This window comes from Notamacropus eugenii, chromosome 1 (genome assembly GCF_028372415.1).
Source record: "Notamacropus eugenii isolate mMacEug1 chromosome 1, mMacEug1.pri_v2, whole genome shotgun sequence".
Taxonomy (NCBI): domain Eukaryota; kingdom Metazoa; phylum Chordata; class Mammalia; order Diprotodontia; family Macropodidae; genus Notamacropus; species Notamacropus eugenii.
In genome coordinates, this window is record NC_092872.1 from 691,582,452 (window position 1) to 691,605,565 (window position 23,114).

The 23,114-nt window shown below is 38.0% G+C and overlaps 1 long non-coding RNA gene across 1 annotated transcript in view; it reads left to right on the forward strand.

Moving 5' to 3' along the window:
• The first annotated feature begins 8,786 nt into the window (after positions 1–8,786).
• LOC140528398 (uncharacterized) overlaps positions 8,787–23,114 on the forward strand; it is a 29,736-nt gene continuing 15,408 nt past the window's right edge. Inside the window, exons 1-3 of the long non-coding RNA XR_011975176.1 lie at positions 8,787–9,018; positions 9,118–9,360; positions 19,529–19,612. This is a non-coding gene — a long non-coding RNA (uncharacterized lncRNA). The remainder of the gene's footprint in view (positions 9,019–9,117; positions 9,361–19,528; positions 19,613–23,114) is intronic.

Sequence of the window (23,114 nt, forward strand, 5' to 3'; positions counted from 1 at the left end):
GGGAAAAGTTTGGAGGGATACTCAAATAAGCAGATAGTATAAAGATATGAAACCAGAAGGAAGAACACATTCAGAGTAAATATGTAGACCTGCCACGTAGGGTCTAAAGCATCATTGTCAGGGTAAAGGGCCCTGAATAAATAAGCAAGCCAATAACCAGATAAATGTAAATAAAAAACCAAATAAGCAAATATAAGAATATATGCACACATATACATGAGAAAGGAAGCTATACATACATATATACATATACACACACATATATATGGGTATATATATGTATGTATGAGTGTGTGTCTGTGCATGTATATATGAAAGAAAAACTAGATGACTAATCATACACAACACGGAACAGATCAATCCTAGAGGTCATAAGCTTTTAAAAGTTTTAGGAATCAATTCTCAAAGTAGAGGACTAAAAAAATACAAAGAATATGGACCAAAATACAACCAGACATAGGAAACCAAGACAGCATCATTCATCAAAAAGCCATAAGGTTGTTTTCCTATCTATATAAAAATTAGGAAAATAATATGCACACATACTGAAGACATTGTTGATTTGGTTATTAGAATGGAACATTCCAGACTTCTACAAATGATATTCCTCCCTAAAACACCATACTTTTGCCATCATACAATTGACCGATAGATATGGAGTAACAAGATTGTACTGTACTTTTTGTTTGTTGAATATGAAACACACACATTTTTTGTTTAATAAAGCACAATGCCACCATAAAGGTTCTTTCCTCTCCCAATCTGCCTCCCAAGAATATCAAAATTATAGAATCTTTCTTATATCATTGAAGAGTAAAAGCCCTATGATCATTAGTAACGTATAAGGCATTAGATTGGAGATAGATGTTCACCAAAAGTGGTGTTCACTGCTCTCACAAAGGGTATCCAATAGAGGGACCAAGTTGAAGAAGCATTTCTTATAGATGAGGTCTTCCAAATGTTGCTGTTTACAAATGACATTTTACTGATGCATCAAGCACCAGAACAACACAGAGATTCCTGCATGTTATTCATAATCTTTCTAAAGAGTTTGCCCAAAATATCAACCTAGAGGAGAATAAAAGCATATAAAGTATTCTTATTGTCCAGATTATGAGATGGAGTTGGAGGACATCCTGGACAACTTTCATAGCCTGTCCTTGTGTGTATGGTGTGTGTGTGTGTGCGTGTGTGTGTGTGTGTGCATCTGCAAAAATTACAAGTAGAAAGTGAATTGAGCTGAGATTGGAACAGAAAGAGGAGAATGAACTGAGTTGCTTTTGGAAATTTGCAAAGTTCTTTTAATAAAAATTTCTCCCTGAAAGAAAGGCTTGTATTTTTAATATGTATTTTTTTATCATTGTTGAATGGCTTTGAATTCACAACCTTGAGAACGTCCTTTGTAGGCCTTCCCTTCACCCTCATGTATCAAGGTGTCACACATATAGAAAGAGTACAAGCATTGACTGGCATCTTTTTCAATTAAAAATTTCTCATGAAGTTAACTGAGCAACCCAATCCATCCAATTATGGATGGAGTGTTGGGTGTGGAGTCAAGAGGACCTGAGTTCAATTCTGGCCTCAGATACCAGGTGTATGACTGGACAAATAACTGAATCCTGTTTGTCTCAGTTTCTTCCTCTGTAAAATGAGCTGGAGAAGGAAATGGCAAACCAGCTCAGTGTTTTTGCCAGGAAATCCCCAAATGTGGTCACAAAGAGTTGGACACATCTGCAACAACTGAACAATGACTATGTGTAAAATCAAGTACTTGCTGCTAGAGAAAACATGAAAGTAAATTCTAATGACCCGTTCCCTCAAGGAAATTACCATGTATTAAATAGATAAGACATGGACACATATTATAAAGGTAACAAAGCTGTGAATATGAGTGACAAGTGAAGTATAAAATACAACGAGGTCAGAGTGGGGAGATATCTTTACCAGTATTACACAGAGATCAAGATTGTCTTCACAGCTTGGGACAAGAGGATATCTTAGTTAAATCTGTTGATGTTTTATTAAGATTACATGGTCATTGTTCCTAAGTCAAAGAAGGGAGATCATCTCTCAGTATGGATTGAAGTGGCCAGGGAAGGATTCATCATAGAAGGTTTGATATGAATCCCTAAAGACTGGTATCAATTGGGTGGGTTGGACAGGAACAGTGATGGCATTCTAGAGAGAGACTCAGCCAGATTTTGATGAGTTGTGTTAGGGTGGAGGGAGGTATGAGGAAGGTAGGTGAGGAGATAGAATTCTGGTTATTTGAGGGTGGAATTGTTGAATACCTTTGGTAAAGTTTATAAAATGGTCTAAGTACCTTGTTAGGAAAATGTTAAAGCATAAAGAAATATCTTAAGGTATTTATAATATGATGCTATTTCCAACACCCTTGTAAAATCTGATGAAATCATCAAAGAAGGGTTTCTCTCAAACAAGAGAAAGACCTTTTAGATCCTATTAATCAAGAACTTATATTATAAAATGGCATTAGATCATTTACTGTGGTTTGACTTTCTTTATACAAATTAAGCATGCTACCTCATATTGAGAAGCAGCATAGTACAGAAAGACATGAACTGGGAATTAGGAGACCTGGACTTCTACTGAGAACTTCCCCTGGATTCCTTTGGACATATTACTTTCTCCTTCTAATTTTTATTTTTATCCCCTGTAAAAAGAAGGTGCTAGAACAAGATTTCTTAACTTTTTTGTATGTATTGAACTCTTTTGGCAGATGTAAGTCCATGTATCCCTCAATGAAATAATGTTTTTAAATGCAAAATATAAAAGATGTAAGGTTAAAGACACTATCTGCATCCAGAAAAAGAACTGATAAATGGAAGTATGTTTAGGATAATTTTGCATACACATATATATGTATGTATATATGCATATACATACATATGTATGTATACAAACACACATATATAGTATACACATATGTATGTGTGTGTGTTTGTGTTTAATGGTAGACATCTCTAGAGTGGGTGGGTAAGAAAGAAAAAAGGGAAAGAGAAAAGAAATATACAGGATAATTTTATTGTATATTTTAAAGGAATAGTAAGTTGTGCATAGTTTCAGGTGCAATCATATTTTTTATTGCACCATATTATGGAAATGCTTGCCTTATCCCATAAATTAAAAACAAAATATTTTAAAATAATAAAACAAATTCCATAAACAGAAATACATTTAGCAAAATAAAACGCAAATATGCATACATGTATATATTATCAAATATGTATTTCTACATAATTGGTTTCCTTTGTCATTATATATATATTTGCATTTAAAACTATATATGTATATTTGTGCAGATATAAGTAGCTGTAAATACTTATGTGTAGATAGATGATAGTTGTATGTGTAGGTGTAGTTTTATTTGTAGGTATAGATATAGGTATGGATATGGAGACAGAGATAGATGTATACACAGATATAACTATAGATATACATAATATAAGTCTATAGAGGGAGAGAAAGAGATAGAGATAAAAAAAGGTGATATAGATTGATACAACTCTAGATATGGGTGATATCATTATGGATAGAGAAATATATGATATAGATAGTTTTAGCTAGAGATATAGATGACATAGGTATTTGTTTTTGTCCTTCGTTTTCAAAGAGGACAAAAATGACATCACCATGATAAAGTAAAGTTTCAATGTGTACAACTGTGGCCAATCAGACCAATAAGAGCTCAGAATGCTTTACCACAGATTGGGCACAGATATTCCATGTGAACATTTGGGGTAGTTACTTCAAATTTGTGCATCCTACATTTCCTTTGTGCTGTTTCAATTCTGCTTTGCTCATAGAGTACAGTACCCTTTCTGATGGGGGCATACCATGCTGATCAGTCCTGTGCCAGTGCCTCCCATGTTGTATAATCAATCCAAAGTTCTTGAGAGAGGCCTTGAGAGGGTTCTTGTATCACTTCTAGCCATCATGCAATCGCCTGCCTCATGCAAGTTCTCCATAAAATAGTCTTTTAGGCAAGCATACATTTTGCATTCAAACAACGTGGCCAGTCCATTGGAGTTGCACTCTCTGAATCATAGTCTGAATACATGGATGTTCAGCTTCAGCAAGGACTTCAGCGTCTGATAACCTTATCCTGCAAGACAAACCTGAGAATCTTCTTAAGAGTTCAAATGGAAGCAATTCACTTTCCTGGCATGGTGCTGGTAGACTGTCCATGTTTCACAAGCATACAACAATGTGGTCAGCACAATGGTTCTGTACACCTTCAGCTTGGTAGTCAGTTTAGTCAGTTTAATATCTTTTCTCTCCCAAAGTTTTCTTCAGAGTCTCCCAAACACTGAGCTAGCTCTGGCAATGCGTGCATCAACCTCATTGTCAATGTGTACGTCCCTGGAAAGTTCACTGCCAAGGTAAGTGAACTTATCCATAGCATTCAAAACTTCCCTATTTGCTGTAACAGATGGTTTCATGTATGGATGGTGTAGTAGTGGTTGATCTACAAAAATGATTCCACTCACCATCAGCACATGGAACATGTGCACACTTACAGACAACACAAAATCCAGTAGACTTGAAAGACGAACTGCTCTTGTTGCAAGAGAACTCAGCTTGTATCACATCCAAATAGCAGCCTGGAGTGAAAAGAAGGCTGGCAAATGAAGGCCAGATTACTGAAGTTGGAGCTAGATACAGATTTTTCTGGAGTGGCCACAGTGAAGGGGAGCACTGTGAAGCTGGTGCAGCTTTTGCAATCATTGACTCTGTCCTCATGTAGGTATAGATATATAGAGAAAGAAATGTAGAGACAAAAGGGATGATATAGATAGATAACATAGATATGGATATAGATAGAAAGAGAGGGCTAGAGAGAAAAGAGCAAATGGGATAGATAGATACAACTTTAAATATAGATGATATAGTTATAGAGATATATAGATGATACAGTTATGGAGGTATATAGATGTACATCTATATCTTTCTATATCTATCAAAGAAAGGGAAGAAAGAGAGAGGGAGGGAGGGGGAAAGAGAGAGAGAGAGAGAGAGAGAGAGAGAGAGAGAGAGAGAGAGAGAGAGAGAGAGAGAGAGAGAGAGAGAGTGTATGTAGATAGTTCATGGATTTCAGGTTAAGAACCTCAGTGCTAGATGCTTAGAGGGCTAAGGACCTTCTCATTTCTAACACTTGTTTTCCTTTCCACCAGTCCCTTCAAACTCCAGCATTCAATGTCCAGCATTCAGTGTTTTAACATGACATGCTCTTCTAGCCCTGACAAAATATGTTTCTTTGTTCTACCATTAATCCTGACTCTGCTGCCTTGGGAAAGTCTTCCCCACTCTGGGCCCCAGTTCTATCCTCTATCAAGTGAAAGGATTGTACTAGATGGTCTCTAAGGCTGCTCTGATGGCCTTTGATTCTAATTTAGGTCACATCACTCCAACCACAAATATCTAGTTACTAGTTGTGGTTGGGTACTTGCTGCATGTTTCTGTTTCATTCTGGGGCAGGAGCATTCATTGCCTTTGATATTGCCAATATTTTATCCTCCTTCCAGTAACTCCCCTTAATGAAATGGAATTTGGCCGGCGTTGTCAGTGCCTTGTGGTTCTTTTTATAGGACAAATGGATTTGTGCCATAAGATCACTGTGATACTATGGGAAAACGGGTTTCTATCACATTCCATTATTTTTCTCTGCCCTCTCCAGGCAATTTCTCCTGGACTTTTAAGAGAAAAGCACTCTAGTTGTATATAGTACATAACCCATTGTTTTCAAATTAATTAGAGCTTCAAACAGCACACTGGCATTTGCCCATTTCTGTCCCATTGGTATTTTATGTCCTGGAAGATCCTCATCTTTCCCTTCAGTTATAGGAGCCCAGCCTGGATAATCCTCCTTCATAACTCATAGAAACAAACTCTGAATCACTTTGGCTGTCCTCCCTTTCACCTTCCCTGTCTAAGCAATGTCCTTCTCATAATTAAACCTCAACAACAGGCAGGCACTAAGCAGTTGAGTTACTCAAAGATCTTCGCATTTAATGCTGAGACTGTGAACAAAGCCATTTATAATCAGCTGTTCCCTCTTCAGAGATAGCCTTGCTTGGCATTGCAGTCTTGAAGATGAAACAGTGTTTACCAAAATATTTTAGAAAATGTCTCCTCAGAATCCTATCAAGTAATGTAATTACCTACTCTTAAGAGTTGGGGGGACGGACTTTGAAGGTCATCTATTCCCACCGCATTCTCATTTTACACATGAAGAAATTGAGGTCTAAGAAGGAAAGGTGACTGACTTATCCAGGGCCACACTACAACTAAAATTCAGGTTTAACTCTCAAGTTTAGGGTTCTTTTTATCCATATTATTTTCCTTTTCTGATACTCACCTTTCTTGAGGGGGTGGAGACAAGGAAATAGGAAAAAATATGTAACTGCTAGTATCCTAATTGTACATCTCACTGAAATAGAATAACAGTTTTAATCTCATTGCTTAGTCATGTCAGTCATGTCTGAATCTTCATGACCCAATTTGGGGTTTTCTTGGCAAAGATACTGGAGTAGACTGCCATTTCTATCTCTATCTCATTTTACAGATGAGGAAACTGAGACAAACAGGGTTAAGTGCCTTCCCCACGGACACACAACTAATAAGTATATGAGATCAGATTTGAACGCACAAGAAGAGTCCTCCTAACTTCAGACCCAATCCTCTATCCACTTTGCCACCAAGCTGTTCCACTTTTAAGCTCAAGCATGTAGCAATCAATCAACCAACAATAATTTATAACGTGATTACAACATGCCAAACACTTTGCTAGACTCTGGAGATAAAGAGAAAATAAAATGAAACAACCCCTCCTCTCAAGATATATAAGTTCTTATACCCAAAGAGCTACAAAAATGTGCATACCCTTTGACCTAGCAATATTGCTTCTAGGGTTGTATCCCAAAGAGAACATAAAAATGGGAAAATGTCCCACATGTACAAAAATATATTTATAGCAGCTCTTTTTGTGGTGGTCAAGAATTGGAAATTGAGGGGATGCCCATCAATGGGGAATGGCTGGACAAGTTGTGGTATATGAATGTAATGGAATACTATTGTGCTGTAAGAAATGGTGAACAGTTGGACTTCAGAAAAACCTGGAAAGATTTATATGAACTGATGATGAGTGAAATGAGCAGAATCAGGAGAACATTGTATACAGTAAGAGTCACAGTGTATGAGGACTCTTTCTGATAGGCTTAGCCCTTCACAGCAATGTAAGGACCTAAAACATTCCCAAAGGAGTCTTGCGGCAAAATGCCATCTACATACAGAGAAAGAACTATGGATTGGAATGCAGAATGAAGCATAATATTTTCTCTTGAGTTATGTTTTGTTTTGTTTTGGTTTGGTTTTTCTTGTGGTTTCTCCCATTCGTTTCTATGCAACATGACTAATGTGAAAATGTGTTTAATAAGAATGCATGTGTAGAACCCATGTAATGTTGCATGCCGTCTCAGGCAGGGAGGGGGAGACGGATGGGGAGAAAATTTAAAACTTATGAAAGTGATTGTTGAAAACTGAAAACAAAGAAATTAATAAAAATTTTAAAAAGACTATGTAAAACAACATGTGTTTATTAAACACCTATTCTTTGTCAGGTAATGTACTGGGAGCTGGAAATACAAAACCAATCAATCAACAAACATTTTCCTCCTTAAAATAATGCTGACATTAATAATCAATCCTTTCTATCTCTTAAAAAAATATATATGTTATATTGAGAGAGGAGACAGAGGAAAAAGGAGGTAGAGTTAGTGACCGAGTCAGAGAGGCAGACAGACAGAGACCGACAGAGAGAGAGAGAGAGAGAGAGAGAGAGAGAGAGAGAGAGAGAGAGAGAGAGAGAGAAAGGAGACAGAAGTGAAGGGAGGTAGAGAGTTGGAGTGACAGAGACAGTCCGAGATAGAGACACAGAGATCAGATGTCTCCCTGATAAAGAAGGATGCAACTCTTACTATTAAAGTTGTATTTTGAGAGAGGAGGATGGGACTTTGACTCAGTTTTCATCATGTTATAAGTTGGCAAGATGCCCTCACAGTGGTTAAGGGAAACATGGCCCTTGGGAGAAAGCACAAAACAGAATCACGGCACAGCAGAAGAGAGAAGAAAACAGGCCACTCATTCTCTTAGAATGTCTGCTTTCATTCTCATCTGGGTACCCCTCTACCTTCACTTCTGTTCCTCTGTACCAGTACTATGCCTTACCCCAGTTAATTTTGTCAGATTAAAAAAAATCTCAATTATTCATCTGTTTAGTTGGAAAGAGGGCTGGTTTTGGATGAATGCAGGAAACTCAAGTTCATATTTGGGCTCTGACATTTCAAGGGTTTGTGGTCATGGCTAAACCACTTATCCTTTCTAAGCCTCAGATCTCTCTTCTGTAAAACGGGTATAATGATTAGATTTCACGGAGTTATCATAGTACTCCATACTTTGACAACCATAAATCTTAAAGTACTATGTAGTCTTACTCTTTCATTTTCCAGAGTAGGAACTGAGACTCAGAAAGGGGCAAAGTCTTTATGAAGGTCACAATGATAGTTCTAGCACCAGAACCCAACACTGTTGGCTTCAAATTTGATATACTTTCTACTGCAGTCTAATGATACTTAAATATCCAAATGAATCTGGAGTTGCCCCCAACAACAGAGGCAGAGACCCATTCATGTTTCCCCCTCCAATGATATTCTCGTCCTTGCTCTCCACCCAATTTGTCACAATGGACTCACCAAACATGTAGGGCGTCTCCCTCACTTTCTCCACATATCTAGAGAGCACCAGTGAAGCATTTTGGTTGTCCATTCATGATTTCTTCACATGACCAAACCATCTTCACTTTCTCTCATGTACTTCTTTAATAGAATCTTTTAATAGCCCTGTTCTCTGGAGTTCCACGAGAGTGCGACTGTGTCTTACTCACCTTTAGTTCCCTGGAGGCAGTGTGGTTTCAGGTATTGTTGTTCTACAGCAACAAAGGTAATGTTTTCATTGATAAGATGGGCCTTGGTTGCTATGGGAAGCTAGAAGTTAATAAAAATATTTGGTGATTCTCTTCTTTTTCAACTCTACATACAGATTATTGTTCATCTCTATATTGAAATCTGGGCGATATACATTCTTCATCCATTGGACTTTCCTGCACAGACCATCAAAACTGCTATGCATGATTGTGGATCTCTACCAGAAGACTGCAATATTTAGGGCTTTAAGACAGTCAGCACAAAGTCATCCATAAATACAGTCATCTGGAAAACCTTTTCAATCATAGGAAACCTTTCCTGGATCTAGACTCCACAATGAATCTCCTTCATCACAAAGGTAAATACTTTCATTGAGCATATATATATATCTCTGATTATTACTTTTCTGAGTTTTATCATCAGAATGACAATGAACAGGGTCATTTCTGTTGTTAAATTCTCAAAGGAATCTTGGATGATCCTGATATATAAATGGGAGCTATGTTATTCGAAAAGAGTCTAAAAGGCAGATTTTTGTTCTATCAAGTAGAATGCCTTTATGTTGGTATTTATTTTTGTTTCTGTTTATTTTTGGTAATGAATAAACAATCAGCACAATAGGATCTTATATTCTCTAAAATATAAATATACAGTCCATTATTGAATGTAATTTGCAAAGGACTGTTTATTTCCTACTAATTTGATCATTCAAGTCACCCTCATTTTATGTTTAGATGATACTAGCAAATATTTTGTATTGATAGTTGGGTGTGCTTATAGATCAGTAGTTGGTGATGTTTTCTTAGTCACTACTTTTTAATTGATTAGGTCTGAAGATTTTTTTTAAACTACACCTTCTTTCAACTATCCCCTTCTTTCAATATCTATTAAATTGGTCCTTCAACATCTTCACAATTGTGTCTCCTCCAGCAAGGATTTCTTCTATATATGCTTGATGTAATCTATATGTTTTTCTGTCTTGGTTCTCATTAGTGTAATTACTGCTTTCTAAGTAGGTATATCAGGATTAAATGTTGTGGTTCCACTCTTCTGGAATAAGAAAACAATTTTATGCAGTCATTTTTATAAGTTATTTGCGAATGAGTTTTGACTCCCTAGTTACATAAGGAATTAACTGGGTTGCCTTGGAAGGTAGTAATTTGAGGGTCTTCAAGAAACAGTGAATATCTTTTGGGAATATTGTAGAGGGTAGCCTTCCTCGCTAGCTTCCTCTCTTCCTCACTGCCTCTATGACTTCTTTTTATTTTTCCTTTCTTCATTCTTTCCCCTTACAACTGGGCCTAAACCAGCTGCTTTGAAACTTCCGCCACGTGGCATGGCTTAATTGGTCATATCAACACTAAGAGATACCCTCAAAGGCCTCCTGCTAAGCACAACTGTTGCTTTCCTGAAAGATTTGGAATCATAAACTGACAGCTAGCATCAGCTAGCCACAGCTAGTTGCAGCTGCCCAGCCTTAATCCCCCATGCACAAAGCCCCCCAATGCCCTAATCCAATCAGGGTCCAAATTCCTTCATTTTTCCAATCATATTGAAATATCTCTGACTACAAACATCCTGATAGTCTTCTCAACAGCATTGCTCTCTATTATAAGAACTCCAATCATTAACAGCTGGGTGGGTCATTTCCGCAGCTGTGTCACATGGTGCCACCTGCTGTTACTTGAATAGGCCATGTTGGGACCCTGAGGATAACAGCATTGATATACTGACCCTTGAATAAATAACTGTACCTTTTAGTGGACTGAATTCTAACATCTGGGACACTTTATTCACTAGAGTAAAAATCTACTCTTGAATAAAAATAAGTATTAAATGAATATTATGTTCTTTTATATCATTGATTGATTGATCTAATTTTGTAAACTAAGGAACAAATTGTTCTGCTGTAATAGAGTTTCAGGTCTGGAATATCATCTTCCTGAGATGAAATATGGTCTCAGGCATTTACTACTTACAAATGGACAAGTCACTTACATAACTCTAGTTGCCTCAGTTTCCTCATTTGTGAAATGCGCTGAGAAGGAAATTGCAAAGGACTCCAGAATCTATGCCAAGGTAACCTCAAATGGGGCTATGAAGTCAGACACAACTGAACAACAACTGAAAATGGAATGCCCATACTTGTAGCTGTAATTAAAACAAATAAATTAGAAGCAAAGTCACTTGCTCTCCTTCAGTTGATCAGCACACATTTATTAAGCACCCACTATATGTGCTTGGGTTCTGTGCTAGGTGCTGGGGATATGCAGACACAAGATTAAGCCTTCCAGAAGTTAGACATTGTATACATATACAAAATGGATATAAGGTGCTAAGGATGTGAGAGAGAGGAACAGGAAAGGCCTCATGTAGAAGATGGGACTCAAAGTCTTGAAGTAAACTAGAAATTCTGAGAGAATGGTAATGAACACTGATCCTCAGTCTACCACTTCAGGACAGTTAGAACTGTGTGAAGCAAATTATCCATTTTACAAATGAGAAACTAGTCCCTAATGAGGGGAAGTCACTTGTTTAATGTCATATAGTAAATCAATAGGGAATCAGTTCTTAGGGTATCCCCTATTCTGTCTAGATAACATTGCAATGAATAGCTGTTAAGTAAAAATAAAGGAAGGAATTATTTCCTCACTTTTTAGTATTTTACAGGTATCCTTGGAATAGTGGATTGGCTAGAAGTATTTTCAATGGGCAAATCTGAGGCCAATAGGACTTAGTCCTTTAAAGGACCCAGACACTGAAAGACTCAGGTATAACAGGGGGTGAGTTGAACATGGGATCAAGCAATCTGGGTTCTAATCCTGGCTCTGACTCATAGAACCATGTGATTTTGAGTAAATCATTTCTTTCTTCTAAGGCTCGATTTTGCCATCTATAAGATAGATATAACAAAACTTGCACTACTTTGTAGAACAGTAAGTGAGCAGTTTGGTGGCACAGTGGATATGGTGCAGGTCTGAAGCCAGGAAGATTCATCCTCCTGAGTTCATATCTGACCTCGGACACTTACTACCTCTATGATCCTGAGTGAGTCATTTAACCTTGTTTGCCTCAGTTTCCTCATCTGTAAAATGAGCTGGAGAGGAGCATGGCAGACCACTCTAGTATCTCTGCCAAAAAATCCCCAAATAGGGTTATAAAGAGTCAAATATGACCTAAAAAAGCAGCTGAACAACAAACAACAATAAAAAGCTGAAAATGCTATACAAATGTGAATCATTATTGGATCTGACAAATCTTAGCTAAGTGGGATCAAACCCAAAATGTAGTCCAGGAATCTGAGTTGGCATTGTGTCTAGTTGGGGGAATATTCACATTGATTAAAAAAAATAATAAAAGACAGATCTTTTGAGCTTTCACAGTTAATATATTCAAGCCATCCACAACAATGAAACTACAATATAGCAGGGGAGAAAAGGGAAGAAGGATATGAGATTCTTTTGTTGGGATAAAGTCACAGCCTTCATAGTTCTAGTTCTATGTAGCTTATGCTTTGTATTCTCAATGGGGAAAGGGATGTTTCATAAATTAAACTTTAATGCTTGTTTTGATGGAATAAAGATTCCTTTTTCACTGCAGCCAGGGATGCAATGAAGTGACTCAGACTTGGCCTATCTTTTAAAGCATGAATAAGACCATGATACAGTAGTCTAGGCAGATCATCCATTTTCTATTTCTATGAAATCTACAGGATCTACTCATTTTTGGCATTGGTCTGGGTTTAATGGCCACCATTCTGTTCCCCCAAAACTTTCAAACCTTAGAAATTTCATAGAATATCAGAATTGGCAGAAGCCTCAAGTAGGGGAAAGAACATGGGTTTTGGAACTATGGGCTCTGGATACCCATCCTGCTTTCTGTTACTTGTGAGGTCATTGGCAAACAAATGGCTCCAATTCTCTGGATCTCAATTTACTCCCGTGTAAAATAAGGGATTGCACAAAACAATGCCCCTATCTTATATGAGCTAGCTCTAAATTCCATAGCCCTGTAAGCACTCAGCAGATAGCTAATCCAAGCCCTTGAACAAATCCTCTATGGAACTCTGAGAGGGACTATAGTGTCAATCAAAAGAATATTGAGCCCAAAGTCAGAAGACCTGGATTTTAGTCTTGGTCACCTCCCACTTCCTAAATGATTATGGTCAAGACTTTTCAATTCTCTAAACCCTAATTTCTGAGTGTCATTATTGATACTAGAAGCAGCTAGCTCCCAGCACTACTGTGCTTCTCTATCAAAGAAAGCCACTATCATTGTCCACCCTGTTTGGTCATTCAGTCTCTCCTTGAACGCCTCCAGTGTTGGGGAGCTCATCACTTGATGAGACAGGGTATTGGTTTTTCATAGACAGAAAGATAATTCAACTGAGAACAGACTTCATGTTTCAGCTGAAGCATATCTTTGTGTAGTTTCTAACAATTGATCTTAGTTTGCTTCATCAGGGATAAGCAAAATAAATCTAAAGTTTCTTTCTCATGACAATCTTTTAACTAGTTGAAGGTACTCATCACCAGCCACCTGTAACCTTCTCCCAAACTATCCCCCCACCAGGAAAGTCTTCTCTTTCCCAGGCATCACTGGTTCTTTTAACTGATCCTTCCATAGTGAGTATAACATGGTCTCTAGCCCCCTTACTATCATACTCCTGTTCCTTTGGAAGAGTTCGAATTTGTCAGAGCTGTAGAATGCACTGGAAAATCCATCTCCCTGTTCACATCACAACACTATATAAATATCATTCACAATATTATTGTTCCTCCTGGCATCAGAAATCGCTCTCATGTTAAAGTTGGGTATGTCAAAGGGGATTTCACTCTTCTCATTGGCAGTGGTTTCTAAGTTTTATGTCTGGCCATTACTTTATATTCACTGGCACCAAAGACATACAGTGCATCAATTTCCCTTCATTTCTGTTTCTCAGCTACCACTAAAAAACACAACCACCATAAATATGTGACATGACTAAATGATGAAGCAGGCACTTCCTGCTGAACATTTTCAAGCCAGCAATGCATTGTTTCTGGGGAGGAAGCCATTTAGATCCCAGCTGCTCCCTCCCTGAAAAGATGCAGTCACCATCAGCTGAAGAAATGGGCTGGGGTTGTTTGCCTGTCCATATTGAAAATGTGTTTGGCTTATCTATGAGAGCTCCACATGGCTGCCCTTGGGGGCAGGATGCCAAGGAGGAGGAGGAGGAAGGGAACCGGAAAGAAATGCTCCATCCACCTCATGCTTGGTAACAATTCCTAATGAGAGAAATTAACTTCATAATCAATAAGCCAAGCTGAGCCATCCCATCAGACCCAAGCATTTGCAAAGCCCTATTTCCTGACTTCATGCTTCCCACCCTGAATACAGGATAGACATCAGACAGAAGAATTGTCTTTTCTCCTTTATGTATACATATACAGATTACATAACAATTGAAAATGAGCTACATTCGGCCATCTGGTTCTAGCCAATCGAGACAACTAATATTAATCTGATCACAGAATATTAGTGTTGAAGAAGGGAATTTGAGATGATCTGGTCCAACTTTATCATTTTGAAAATTAGGAAACTGAGGACCAGAAAGAGGCAGTAATGTGTGCAAGGTCACAGCTATTGAGCCAGTGGACTTTCAACTTCTTCCAAACAAGAAAAGGAGATTGAGGGTGAAAACAAGGATTTGACTTATTCAAGTCACCATGTTAGAAAGAGAGAAGCAAAGTGACTCATGTAATAAGTCAATAACAGTATGGTCTAATGTAGCCCTTTTATACCAGAATCCTGCAGTTATAAGGTATTATCCAATCTCAAGGCAGCCAGGTGGCAGGTATCAGGTGTGGAGTCAGGAAGACTCATCTTCGTGAGTTCAAGTCTAGTCTCAGACACTTCCTAGCTGTGCAACCCTAAGAAAGTCATTTAACTCTGTTTGCCTCACCTCCTCATCTATAAAATGAGCTGGAGAAGAAAATGGCAAACCACTTCAGTATCTTTGCCAAGAAAACCGGGTCACAGAGTCAGACACAACTGAAATGACTGAACAACAACAAATTCAATCTCAATGGGCACAGGGAAAGAAGAAACTTTAAGACATTTCTTTCTTTCCTGCTTTTTGCTGGAATTATACAATTATTTTTGGCACAGTAGATTGATTGAAAACAGTTTAACAGGATATATTTAGGTCAGGGATATACTATTTTTAGGAGGTCTGGATGCTGAATTGAATTAATCAACAAACATTTTTCAAGCACCTACTATGTGCCAGAAACTATACTAAGCATCATGTTAGCTAGGCTGGTTAAAGTTTTCCTGATTCTTTGGGCAGACTAGCAATCTTCATTTGTACTATGTCTGGGACACACACACACACACACACACACACACACACACACACCTCGTCTCACTGATAACTGCACAAATATTCCTTGCAAAATAATCATAGAATCTCTCAAATTGACTACACTTTAGGAAATTATTGGAAAATAATTAGAATTGCAATGAAATCCTAGAATTAGAGAAATGCTTGATTGTCCTTTTTTCCTCCTTTTTTCTTTCTGAAATCATTTTCGAAAGCAAGGTTTTCCAAGTTCTTTTGTAAATGGGATCATTTACAAAAGAAGGGAACGGCTTTCATGCTTTCCTCATTCATTGAAACCATTCTTCAGTGAACCTTTCCAAAGCACCTATTTTTAGAGATAGCTTTGTGGATTCCGTTCAGTGAACTAGATTTGGAGCCAGAAGACATGGGTTTGAATCTTGGCTCCTTTACTTGCTAGCTGGGTTACTCTGAGCTAGCTACTGAGCTTTTCGGGATTTCAGTGGCCTGATCCATTAAACAAGGGGATCAAAGTGGATGATCTCTAAGGTTCTTTTGCTTTTCACATTTTATGTTTTGGGTTACCTTTCACCTCTAACATCAATTGACAGAGGGAGCATCAGATCAGGAAAGTCTTCAGAAACCATCTTTGGGAAAACACCCTAAATAAAAATCTCCATCAAAACCACATGTTCACCAAATGGATCATCAGGTCTTTGCTTAATAACAAAACAAACAAACCAAACAAAAAAAACAACAAAAAAGAACCTTTGTTGAGGGAGAACCTGTTGAGGCTCCCCTTGAGGCAGCTTATGCTACTCTAGAATAGCCCTGTGAGGAAGCAGATAGCTAGTTTTGTACATATTTGTTTACATGCTATCCTCTCTCCCCCCGTTAGGCTGTAAACTCCTTGAGCCAGGGACGGCCTTTTTCTTCTTCTTTTTCATTTTGTATCTTCAGAGCTTACCATAGTGCCTGAACGTAGTAGGCTCTTAATAAATGTTTACTGACTTTGAATTGAAAATTGAATTGATTTTTTTTGTAATTTGTTTGCTTTTACATCAAGACTAAATCTGTTACTCTGGGACTTTACTCCATGCTCCTGGTTTTACCCTCTGAGGCCAAGAAGAGCAAGTCATATATCTCTTCTACATAACAATCCCTCAAATATTTCTAGGTAATGATTTTGTTTTCTCTAAGGCTTTTCTCCCAGCTCTAGGGCTGCCTTCTCTTTGAGGCCTACCCTTCTTATTGGCAGTTCCTGAGCCCTGGTTACCATTTCATAAGGGGCTCCAGCCATGGTCTCTTTATCCCCAGCTCATATCCTCCAGGAGACATTTTAACTTCCATTTCAGTGGGTTTGACAGAGTAACCTTGCCTTCTACCACCACTCAACCCCCCCATAATACCATACCCTGACATCTGTTAAGTGCTTAATCAATGTGTCACGAGGATAATGGTGACAAAAATGTAATAATGATCATAGCTAGTACACACACACAGACTTATATGTGTACACACAATACTTTAAGGTTTGCAAAGCATTTCACATATGTTATCTCATTTAATCTTCACAACAATTCATGAGGTAGATTACTATCTGCATTTTACAGATAAGACTGACAAGTTAATTGACTTATGCGAAGATCACTTAGTTAGTGACTGACTCAAGATTTCAACTCAGGTTTTCTATCTATCCACCCCTCTATGATAGTGAAGCCTTAACACTCCAGGTTATCTTTGTTTGAATATCCAGATTATCCATGTCCTGCTTAAACTATCTCAGCCAGAATTGAATGTGATACTCCAAATATGTTCTGACCATATCATTGTGCAACGGAATGATCACATCTCTATTACTGGACACTATGCCTCTTTTAATGCAGCCTAAAATTGTATTAGCTTCCTTGGCTGGCATATCACACTATTGACTCAAACTGAATGAATGGATGAAAAGCATTTATTAGGCAAGGGTAATATGCCAAAAACTGTACCAAGCAGTTAAATTGAGCTTGCAGTACACTCAGCTTTGTCCTCTGCTTGCCTCAGTTTTCTCATCTGTAAATCTGGGGGAATAAGAGCACCCAGCATTTAGCACCATGTCTAGTACCTAGTAGTTTTTTTTCCCCTTTTGTTGATGAGTTGTTTCGGTAGTGTTCAGCTCTCAACCCATTTGGGCATTTGTTCACAAAGATGTTGCCCTGATTTGCCATTTCCTTCTCCAGGTCTTTTTACACTTGTGGAACTGAGACGAAGAGAGTTAAATGACTTGCCCAGGGTCACACAGCTAGTAAGTGTCTGAGGCTAGATTTGAAGTCAGGTCCTCCTGACTCCAGGGCCAGCACTGTACTCTGCCACCTAACTGGTCAGTAGGTACTTAGTAAATACTTATTAGCTGACTGATCTAGCTCCCAGAGTTGTTGAGAGGTTAAAATAAATGACTTCTAAAGTGTTTTGTAAACCTTACACAAAGTTTTTTTTCTTTTTTTAATCATTCTTGTTATTATTAAACTCCTTAGGCATGCTACTTCCTAGGAATGCCTTTCCTATCACATACTATTGAACTTGATGTTTTGAAGCCTTGCAAAATTGATCCCAATTATATTTCATCTTATTAAATTTAGTATGTTCTAGCCTGTTAAGATTTTTCTGAATCTTGAATCAGACATCCATCCAGTGATTGTCCATCCCTACCAGTTAGGCATCATCTCCAAATTTGATAAACATGGGATTTATGTTTTTAGCCAAATCACTGATGGAAATGTGAAGTAGTGCAGATCTCTATCATACTCAGCGGGAATCACTTTACAAGTTGAAAATGAACCATTAATGAACTCTTGTTAGTGTCTGGCTATTAAATCAATAGTACTATTATCTATCCCCAAATTGTAGATGCCTCATAAGAGGATGGAGCTTCAGGTTAGGAAAGTGATACTCTACCCACTACCTTAAAAAAGCTCCTTAATTATTAAATGCTACAAGGGAAAAGTTTATAGAAATTTAAAAATAAAACATCAGTCGTAGAAAGAGTGCCTAGTAGTCCCAGAGATGCCTTTAATCCCCAGAGTTGGATCGAAGCTCTAAGGAATGAGGCTTCCTTCTCAGATCAATCTTAGCCTCCATTAAAGAACTATATAGACAATGATTATTATTGTCATTCTGTAATAAGAATTAGTAAATAATTAGAAATAGATATTGATAGATCTACGATAATTACATATCATTAGATGGCAATGACTACATCATGAGCTCACTGAGAGCAAAGACTGTCTTTCACCTTTTGTGTGTGTGTCATTAGTGCTTATCATCACATAGTAGGTGCTTAATAAATGTTATTGACTAATTTTAAAATGGGCAGAAGAAGGGGCAGCTAGGTGGCACACTGAATAGAGCACCATACATGGAGTCAGGAGGACCTGACTTCAGATCTGTCTTCAGGTACTTGACACCTACTAGCTGTGTGACCTTGGGCAAGTCACTTAACCCCAATGACTTCACTTCCCCCCTCCAAAAGAAAAAATGGGCAGAAGGGCATGATGGTTAGGTTAGAGTCTCCTTTATATTTGTAGTAGACCAAAGTAACGTCACTGTGTCAGGGTTAATGTACAGTGAATCTTACTGTGGCTGTTAGGTCAGAAGACTCTAGCACAGGCTGGAGAGAAATAGCCCACATGAATCTTTGGAGTGCTCATAGAGCACACCACCTTCTTTGATGTGGGTACGCCATGCTGGGTGGTCCTGTACGAGTATCTCCCATGTCTCATGGGATAATACTAAATACTAAAATACTTAATACTAATTAATACTAAAGAGTTAATACGAAAATTCTTCAGAGAGACCTCAAGAGTGTCTCTGTATCACTTCCTCACTCCCTGTGAGCACTCATCTTATGTGAGTTCTCTGTAGTCCTTTAGGTAAACATACATTTGACATTTGAACAGCACGGCTGGCCATTGGAGTTGTATTCTCTGCAGTAGAGTTTGAACGCTTGGCAATTTAGCTCATGAAAGGATTTCAGTGTCTGGTATCTTATCTTGCCAGGTGATCTCAGAATCTCCCTAAGATAATCCAAATGGAAATGATTCAATTTCCTGGCAGGGTGCTAATATACTGTCCAGCTTTCACAGACGTATAATAATGCTCTATATGCCTTCAGTTTGGTAAGAATCCTAATCCGTTTTCTATTCCACATTTTCCTTCACAGCCTCCCAAAGCCTGAGCTAGCTCTGCCAATGAGTGTCTCATTCTCATCATCTATATAGACATAGGTGGAAAGGATACTGTCAAGGTAAGTAAACTTATCCACAAAATTCACAATTTCTCCATTTGCTATAACTGCTGGTTCCACATATGGATGATGTGATGCTGGCTGGTGAAGAACTTCTATTATCTTGATGTTAATTGCTAAGCCAAGATCCATACTTTGTTGCATGTCAGATTCAGAGGCTGTATTGAGTACACAGTCATCAGTGAACAAAAAACCATGTACCAACTCTCCCTCCTCTTTAATCTTGGCTTGTAGACTTTTCAAATCAAATAATATACAGTGTGGTAGCTGACCTTCATACTGTTTTTGTCCTTGTTGAGGGAATTGGATGACATTGCTGAAAATATCATACTAAAAAGTTTGAGATGAGGTCATGAGATATAGAAGTCTTCAGTAGTAAGTGACCCCTTCAGTTGCTGTTTTCAACTCCATTCCTCCCAAGGACTCCCTGCCATGTCTGATAAGTTGTGCTTACTTTGGCATTAAAGTTACTCAGAGTAAACTTGTCCTCTTTTGGCTCACTGGGGATAGGCATCTGCAGGTTTTCATAATTTTTTTTTTTTTTTTACTTCAGTAGGGTTCATCATGGTGGGAGCATATGCACTGATGATGGCGGCATGGCACTTTCCTGCAAGTGGCAACCTCAGTTGTCATGAGCATATCGTTCACTCCTCTTGGGAGGCATAGGAGCTTGTTCACTAGATTAGATTTGATTGCAAACCTACACCGGCTTCCCAGCACTCCTCATCACAGCAACCTCTCCAGAGTAAAAGTATATACAGCTCTGACTTTGGTAAACAGGTCTTCATTTGCTAGCCTGTTTCATTCAGGGCTGCTATTTGAATGTAATACCTGCTGAGTTCTCTCCCAACAAGAGTTATTAGTCTTTCAGGTTCACTGGATTTCATGTTGTGCAAAAGTGTGTGAACATCCCATGTGCCAATGATTAGTAGAGTCATCTTTGCAGAAGTTTTCTGTACATTTGTGTGTGTGTATGTGAATATGTGTGTATGTATGTTTGTGTGTGTGTATGTGTTTTGACCACAGGGTAGGATCCCCACCTGCTGGGGTAAGCAGACCAGTTAGGTTAGGAGAATCAGATACTTTTTAAGGCACCTTTTCTAACCTCTTACTCACACCAGGAGGTGAGCAGTATTATTTTAAAACTTACCCCTGTTTGCCTCAGTTTCCTCATCTGCCAAATGAACTGGAGAAGGAAATGGCAAACCAGTCTTTGACAAGAAAACCTCAGATGAGGTCACAGAGAGCTGGACATGAATAAAAAAATGACAGAAATTATAGGAAAATTATTTTTCTTTTTTAAAACCAAAATAATTCTTAGTGCAACTCTTATCTATTCCTCATTGTTCACTTCTTGGGAGCAAAGAAAAATTCAACCTCACTTTGTCATTTAAATACCTTTGCTACCATGCCCCCCTCCCTCTTCAAGTTTTGTTTGTTTGTTTTGTTTCCTTGTTTGTTTTTCCCAGGTTAAACATCTAATTCCTGTATAGCATTGTTTTCAGTGGCCTTAGTATCCTGGTTAGTCACCTCTACATATGCTATGACTTTTCCATTTCCCTAAAATTTAATCTAGAGAATTGAAAGCAATTCTCCAGATGCCATCTGACTATGTAGTTCTCAACAGGAACATTACCTCCCCATTTCTGAACTTTATGATTCTCTAAAGGTCAATCACCAGAATGCTTTTCTCTAGGAATGACATTCTTTGGGTATTATTGCTGTCTGTGTTCATTTCATTTCAGTCATGTCTGATACTCTACGAGCCCATTTGGAGTTTTCTTGGCAAAAATACTGAATTGGTTTGCCATCTCCTTCTCCAGTTCATTTTATAAATGATAAACTGCATCACACAGAGTTAAGTGACTTGCCCAGGGTAACACCATCTAGGAAATGTCTGAGATCAAATTTGAACTCGTAAAGGTTAGTCATCCTGAGTTCAGGTCAATGGACTGCACCACCTCGCACCCTCTTAGGGTATAGTAACTTATGAAAACTGCCAACAAAGACAGACTTTTGTATGCTATGACTTCTTGTGATGGAAGGGTTCCCTACCCTGAAGAAAATGACTGACACAACTGTAAAGTGATGTTATGCCCCTTTAGTTTTGTGTGCTGTCATGTCAGCTTTCTCACTCATGTTGACCTTGACATCTACTGATATCCTCAAGCTTTATTTTTCCACACAAATTATTATCTAACTATGTCTTCCCCATCTTGTACTTGTAAAGTTGATTTTTTGAACCTCTGTCAAGGATTTGACATTTGTCTTTACTAAACATCTTGTAAATAAATAGGCTACAGACGGAAAATCAGACAAATTTGGAGGGAGACAAAATAGAAGACTCTTTTTTGCTTTCAAATTGAGTCTGGTTTTATACTGTGAAACACTAAGGATATAAATGAGATTTTATTCTCTACCTTGCATGTTGAGCATTTGTTTATGTGTATGGTTATCAAGATATTACTATTAATATTAATAACTTTTTGCTAGATTTGGTCCATGGTTCTACCTTGTAAAGGTCTTTTTTAACATTATTTCTGTCATTCAAAGCGATATCTAGAGCTCTCAGGTTTGTGTCATCTGCAAATTTGATAAGCTATTTTTTAAAACATCAGCAATCAGTTCAAAAATATGTAATTAAGAAAATGTTGCATTAAAGGTTGTGTCCTTAAATTGCTTCATGGTCTCATTTTCTTGCAGCATATTAGGAAAGTAATCAGGATCAGTACTCAGGCTAAGTAAAGAGCACAGTCATTTTCCCTTTAATGACTGAAGAAAAATATATCCACAGGGACTATTTGAGGCTCATTCTGCTGCTGCCATATCTTAATTTTTAATATCTTGTTGGATTCTGTACTCTTTGTCAAGGTTTCTGTACATGTAACTTAATAATGAACCTTAACATTCTTAAGGATGGCAAAGAAGGAGGGACTGACCTAGTCCCAGAATCACTGTGGACCATGTATGGGTCATCCAAGTTGTTGAGGGTTAATAGCCCAAGCCACAGAGCATGATTCATGGGCAGAGTCTTCAAGAAGCCAGGGTCATGTCTACATGTCAGTAAGGCATCTGGGGAGGACTTTAGCCATGGCAATATAGAAAATTTTGAGTAAATTCCATGAAAGAGATGACCAATTCTGAGACTGCTTCAACAGAAAGATTTGACCTATCACTAGATTGATCATAGGCCATCTTCCCCAGCCTTGTATCCTCCCTTCCCTTCCACCTACATACATATGAATACAAAAAGAGCTAGGATCTGCTTTATAAAATATCTACAAGAGGTCATTCTTTATCAAAAAATGAGCCAACCAATAACCATTTGTTAAGTGCCTACTTTGTTCCTGGAAGTGTTCTAGGTTCTGGAGAGACAAAGGCAAAGAATAAAAAAAACTACTGCTCTCAAAAAGCTTATATTCTTACATCATCTACTCATTGTACTTAAGCACATGCCTCTCCAAAGAGACTCGCTCTTTGTCTGAGTAGTGCCTTGAATACA